The following is a 7487-nucleotide window of genomic DNA, read 5'->3' on the forward strand; positions in this document are numbered from 1 at the left end:
GAGGACCAGAGGTACTTCAAATACAGTGAGTGAACGCTGAGATTGATGCCCAGCAATTCCTTCTGACTCTGCAGCCCGTGGTCATGCTTTCTACTGAAGTTAAGAGAAATTTTTGTTGCTAGTATCCCACATCAGGAACACAATAAAATCTTCCAGTACATGCCTCGTCAGTGCTTACTCAATGGAATGGAGGTATAATTGAAAAGGGGAGCATCAGCATCATGGTTCACGTAAATTATAGACTGTATCGTTTTTTTGGCTTGGAAGCCCAACCACCATTTTCTAAACTGACACAAAACATACTTTCCCACAGAAACAAACAGCCTAATGTACAAGCAAATGCTTTTAACAGGAAACTGAATGCACTACACAGAGGCAAGGGAAGGTCAAATTAAACCCAATACATGAATAGACAATTTATACTGTGTATAGGGGGAATTTCACTTCAGAGATTGGGAGTGAGGAAATGCATTTTATAGGTCAGCAGAGTTGATCAGGATATAGTAATTCCAGATACACTTTGTGGAGAAAATGATAGGAATGCGTTTTGAAGAGGTGACTGAGCTGTAATTCAGAAGAGCTGGACAACAAAAATAGGAAGGATCACTTTCCAAAGCTGCCATATCCAAAGATCCAGGTTCAAACTTGAAAAAAAAATCATTTTACTGACCTTGAATAATTAGCCAAAATGCCATGGCAAAACAGATATGATTCCTTGTTAAGAACCATGGAGTTTCCATGGTTTCTTCCAGGTCTATAATCTGCATTTTTCTTGAAAAGATATTATTTTACTTACGTAGCTAAGTATTTTTAATAATTTCCTCTTCTTTTTTTTTAATCAGGAAAGGTACTTCAGGAAGTGATGCTGTAACAGAAATACTATTCGCCCATGGTCCTCTAATAGTATAGAAACTATTCTAGGCAATTTTATCCCCAAATCCTGGCTACAGGAACAAGTATGGAAGAACCACAGCACCCTCTAGCCTGCATGCCTTCATAGCCTGAGGCTGGGCTTTCTCCTACTGTAGGAAATCATTGAGCTTTGATAGTGGGAGATATTCTTCACACAATATGTTTTCTTATCATTTGTTTATGTAACTTATAGACTTCAAAAGTGTTGCTCTCTCTTCAAGTTAAAGGAAACAATTTCTCATTTTAAGAAAATGAATTACACCACCCCCAAGACCTCTATTCCACTTATCTGATGTCCCTTGGCAGTTTTAATTTTTAAAACCTGATCTGTGGATATTTTGTCCCCACTGAGGGGCTTCCCTGGTGGTTCAGATGGTAAAGCGTCTGCCTGCAATGCTGGAGACCCGGGTTCAATCCCTGGGTCGGGAAGATCCCCTAGAGAAGGAAACGGCAACCCACTCCATACTCTAACCTGGAAAATTCCATGGATGGAGGAGCCTGGTGGGCTACAGTCCATGAGGTCACAAAGAGTAGGACACGACTGAGCAACTTCACTTTCTTTGTACCCACTGAGGACAGAATTTGACAGCAAAACTTCCTGATATATATGAAAACGTCACCGAGCTTATTATGGTCATATATTTGGAAAAGTAAATGGATGTGCATATCATATTAGGTGGAACCATATTGCATTTCTGAAAACTTTAAACTGTGTTTGATCTACAAAACTGGTTTTTTTTTGTTTGGTTCACCTTGATATCTAAAAGGATAGAGAAACTAGGGAGAAAACCAGGAACTGGGAGACATATGAGAGGTAGGCTTACTTTTCTCCACACATTCTTTGAAATCCAAGGATATTTTTTTATCATACTCAAAAAATTAATATAGACATTTTATTTTTTATTTATTTTTTTAATATAGACATTTTACAAAGAGAAATAAATGTGGTCATAAGTCTCAGATCAGTTCAGTTCAGTCACTCAGTCATGTTCAACTCTTTGAGACCCCGTGGACTGCAGCATGCTGGGCTTCCCTGTCCATCACCAACTCCCAGAGCTTACTCATACTCATGTCCATTGAGTCAGTGATGCCATCCAACCATCTCATCTTCTGTTGTCCCCTTTTCCTCCTGCCTTCAATCTTTCCCAGAATCAGGGTCTTTTGCAATGAGTTAGCTCTTCACATCAGGTGGTGAAGGTATTTGAGTTTCAGCTTCAATATCAGTCCTTCCAGTGAACACCCAGGACTGATCTCCTTTAGGATGGACTGGTTGGATCTCCTTGCAATCCAAGGGACTCTCAAGAGTCTTCTCCAAAACCACAGTTCAAAAGCTTCAATTCGTGAGCACTTAGCTTTCTTTATAGTCTAACTCTCACATCCATACATGACTACAGGAAAAACCATAGCTTTGACTAGATGGACCTTTGTTGGCAAAGTAATGTCTCTACTTTTTAATATGCTGTCTAGGTTGGTCATATCTTTGTCTATATTGACTTATTTTTTCCTCTTCCCCCACAGTGCCCATGCTCTTCTCTCCTATGCCAGAGGCTAAATTTTTTAAAAATTATTATATGTTATAGGTATACAATATAGTGATTCAAAAATTTTATAGTTACTGTAAAATATTTGTTATATTCCTCTGTCTGTACAATATATCTTTGTAGCTTATTTTGTACCTAAAATTAGTACCTTTGAATTCCCTACTCCTGTATTGCCCCTGGGATTCCCTGATAGCTCAGACAGTAAAGAATCTGACTGCAATGCGGGAGACCTGGGTTCGATCCCTGGGTTGGGAAGATTCCCTGGAGAAGGAAATGGCAACCCAGTCCAGTGTTCTTGCCTGGAGAATCCCAGGGACAGAGGAGCCGGGCGGGCTCCAGTCCACTGGGTCGCAGTAAATAGGAAACAACTGAGTGACTAAGCACGTGGGCACATATTGCCCCTCCCTCCCCGCTCCTTACTGGTAACGACCCATTTGTTTTCTATGAGTCTATTTTTTTTTAAATTACATTCACTAGTTGTATTTTTTAGATACCATGTATAAGTAATATTGTACAGTATTTGTTTACTAAGCTAGCTGATAATCTATTATTTTCAAACATTTGGCAAATCACTGTTAGCAATGCATCCTAAGGAAATTTACCATCTGATTACAAATATCAATTTATAAATATATACACACAAGAGTTTTTATCATTTTAGGATGGTGGAAAATTTAAACAACATAGATAGGAGCCTGTATAAGTAGAATACAATGCTTTCTTCTATTGGAATACTATGTAGGCATTGGTGGTGGTGTTTGCTTTTAGTATGTTTTGTAATTTTTTTCTTCTGATAAGCAGACATGATGTACTGGGTAAAAGGAAATGCTGTATTGGGCCTTTAGTAATATGGTGGTGAGGTATGTGGCGTAGGGGGAAGGATTCTATAGCCCTGTGATTAGGGCTCAGTCTCTCAGTGAAGTTGTACCTCTGGACTGTGAACATCACAAGTGTTTCTCAGTTACGTGGGAGGGGATGCTAGAGTGGGCTGGGGCTGGCTGGAGTATTTCCTTCCCCAGCCAGGTGAGTTAGGTTCTAATAACACTCCAAGGTGTCCGGGTCTGGTTAACTCTGTTTAACCTGAGGGCCGGCCTCGTTGAGAACGCGCTGACATATTTCAAAATAGGCCCCTTCCCCCAATCCTGCTGGAAACAGGACAGGGTTTTTCTCCAATGTTTACTATGCGAACCTGCTTGAGCTCCTGGAAACAAACCTCGCGATACTGCGGGGGCGCCCTCTGACTGGGCCCCTGAAGTTTTTTATTCTCAGCGCTGCCCACACTGAGCCTCCAGCTGTGCATCGGTTACAGCCCCGCTTTCCTTCCCTGCAGCTGTTTCCAGAGGGGCTGTCTGGTCTGGAGAGTCGTGACTCTGTATTTGCTGTCTGCCTCTCCAGTCTTGGGGGCAGAAGTTTGCTGCGTGTCCTTCCCCTTTTTTATGGGTCCAAGAAGATTGTAGATTTTTCAGTATGTATAGCTTTTTACTTGTTGTTAGGTTGAAAGGGCTATGGCCAAGCTGTTTATTTAAATGCAAAGCAGCAAATGGCTTGAAATTTGTTTCTCGGTAAAGACACTGAGGTTCTTTCTAATGAACATTAAAGGTTATTACAGCCATTTTCAACAACACGGATGGGCCTTGAGGGTATTTTACTAAGTGAAGTAAGTCAGAGAAATACTGTACTTACGTGGAATCTTTAAAAAAGATTTTTGTTGCTGATGACACATAGCACTGGACCTTTATTTGGGTGGATTATTACTACCAAATCTAATTTTCCCAGGTCAGTTTGTGCATCTAACTTTTTCAAGGAGATTGAATATTTCTATTAATTTTAGTCACATTTTTATTGTGTACAGTTTTAGTGATTTTTCAGTTTTATTTGGACTGAGCTTTCTTCTAAGAAAGTCTGCGTATTTCAGTTATCCTTAAACTGGTGTCCTATTATAATGAAGTGGGGTCCAGACCACACGGAGAGACAGAAGAAAGACGACGGGTGCACAAAAGCAGGTAGATGTGGCACTGTGAAAATGACAGATGGCTACCTAACAGCTCCTGTTTTAGTGGGGGAGGAAAAGAACATCAGCTTTTGGAGAGAGAAGACTGTGTGATGTAGTTATTTTGGAGAGAGGTGAAGTCATCATATTAGCAAAGTGTGGAAGGACTGTTAAGTGTTCTTTTGAGATTTGTAGTCATGGATTTTAAGTGACACTAGCTGTGTATTTCCACCCCCACCCCCACCCCCCATTCCCTTACTAAGCTCAGGAGCATGGAAGACAGTTGACTTTCACCTGAGTTGGAGTTTCGCAAGGTGTTCCTGGCTGAGGGAGAAAGCATTACTCCCATAATTATGTCTTTTCTTCCTGGATTGTCAAACTTTTATTCATTGATTTTTTCCCTTTGGTATAAAATATGTCCAGTACCTATCATCTTTAAATAACACCAACAAATATAAAACAATATACAAAGAAACAAAACCTTTCTTTTACCAATTCCTCTTAAAAAGGCCATGTTACCACCCCATTTATCTGTTCCCTTCAACTCTTAACTTCTTAAAAGAATTTTCTATAGTCTGAGCTCCATTTCTCATTTCACATTTTTCCTTAACCCAGTCTAATCAGATCTCTCTCCCATCACTCCACAGAAATTGTGATTATCCCAGAAACAGTGACCACTACCATGCTAAATTAATAGTTCTCAGTCCTCATCTTACTTGACGTCTCAAGGCTTGACCACTTGAAACCCTTTCTCCTCTCCAATGCCTGGACACCACACGTCTTTCTTGCCAATTCCACCCTCATTTAACTGGAGCTCCTTTGAGATCTCCTTTGCATACATTTTAAACGTTGCAGATCACATTCTTGGGAATCACTTTATCTACTTTGTCTTTCTTAGGGAATCTCCTTTATTACTAAGGATTTAAATATTATTTATATTTCAGTCACCTCCATAAATAGATTTTCCAGTGTTGGAAAATCCTTGCGTTTCTAGATCCACCGTTGGTTATGATGTAGTGTTTTTTCTTGTACATTGATGAGTGTTGTAGGGTAAGGGAGTTAGAGAAGGCGAGGTTCAGAAAAAGGAGACCAGCACTTTACAAATGAGGTGAGATAATCACGATGATGTCATCACTCACCTACAGCCAGACATCCTGGAATGTGAAGTCAAGTGGGCCTTAGGAAGCATCACTACGAACAAAGCTAGTGGAGGTGATGGAATTCCCGTTGAGCTTTTTGAAATCCTGAAAGATGATGCTGTGAAAGTGCTACACTCAATATGCCAGCAAATTTGGAAAACTCAGTAGTGGACACAGGACTGGAAAAGGTGTTTTCATTCCAAACCCAAAGAAAGGCAATGCCAAAGAATGCTCAAACGACCACACAATTGCACTCATCTCACACGCTAGTAAAGTAATGCTCAAAATTCTCCAAGCCAGGCTTCAGCCATATGTGAACTGTGAACTTCCTGATGTTCAAGCTGGTTTTAGAAAAGGCAGAGGAACCAGAGATCAAATTGCCAACATCCGTTGGATCATCAAAAAAAGCAAGAGAGTTCCAGAAAAGCATCTATTTCTGCTTTATTGACTATGCCAAAGCCTTTGACTGTGTGGATCACAATAAACTGTGGAAAATTCTGAAAGAGATGGGAATACCAGACCACCTAACCTGCCTCTTGAGAAACCTATATGTAGGTCAGGAAGCAACAGTTAGAACTGGACATGGAACAACAGACTGGTTCCAAATAGGAAAAGGAGTACGTCAAGGCTGTATATTGTCACTCTGCTGATTTAACTTATACACAGAGTACATCATGAGAAACCCTGGGCTGGAAGAAGCACAAGCTAGAATCAAGATTGCTGGGAGAAATATCAATAACCTCAGATATGCAGATGACACCACCCTTACGGCAGAAACTGAAGAGGAACTAAAAAGCCTCTTGATGAAAGTAAAAGAGAAAAGTTAAAAAGTTGGCTTAAAACTCAACATTCAGAAAATGAAGATCATGACATCTGGTCCCATCACTTCATGGGAAATAGATGGGGAAACAGTGGAAACAGTGTCAGACTTTATTTTGGGGGGCTCCACAATCACTGCAGATGGTGATTGCAGCCATGAAATTAAAAGACGCTTACTCCTTGGAAGGAAAGTTATGACCAACCTAGACAGCATATTAAAAAGCAGAGACATTACTTTGCCAACAAAGATCCATCTAGTCAAGGCTATGGTTTTTCCTGTGGTCATGTATGGATGTGAGAGTTGGACTGTGAAGAAAGCTGAGAGCTGAAGAATTGATGCTTTTGAACTGTGGTGTTGGAGAACTCTTGAGAGTCCCTTGGACTGCAAGGAGGTCCAACCAGTCCATCCTAAAGGAGATCAGTCCTGGGTGTTCATTGGAAGGACTGATGCTAAAGCTGAAACTCCAATACCTTGGCCACCTCATGCAAAGAGTTGACTCATTGGAAAAGACTCTGATGCTGGGAGGGATTGGGGGCAAGAGGAGAAGGGGACGACAGAGGATGAGATGGCTGGATGGCATCACCGACTCAATGGACATGAGTCTGAGTGAAGTCTGGGAGTTGGTGATGGACAGGGAGGCCTGGTGTGCTGCAATTCATGGGGTCGCAAAGAGTCGGACATGACTGAGTGACTGAACTGAACTGAATGGAATGAGGTGAGAAGGGGCAGCAGTCAGATTAGTGAGCTGCTGCACTAATCCAAGAAAAGAGTAAGTATATATAGGCATATAGGTGGAAATCTACTGCCTTAATGGGGCCTATTCTTCTCCAAGGTTGTTCAGGTTAGTTATCTCTTAAAAGGCTGGTGTAAGGAATTCTGGAGATCGGCCAGAGGCTGGGACCAGCTGGGAGCTGGGCGTAATCAACCTTAATGTCCATTTTTTTCTTCAGGTGAGAAGACCCCTTTGTTTTGCATAGAATGGTGGGGAGGATAGGAGGGGAGTTTTAACTCCAGGCTATTTTGAGCCTTGTAACTTTCCTTCAAGTGTAGTTTGTGAATATTTTATTTAGGAATTTTGCAACTGT

The sequence above is a fragment of the Bos javanicus genome, chromosome 2 (genome assembly GCF_032452875.1).
Source record: "Bos javanicus breed banteng chromosome 2, ARS-OSU_banteng_1.0, whole genome shotgun sequence".
Taxonomy (NCBI): Eukaryota; Metazoa; Chordata; class Mammalia; order Artiodactyla; family Bovidae; genus Bos; species Bos javanicus.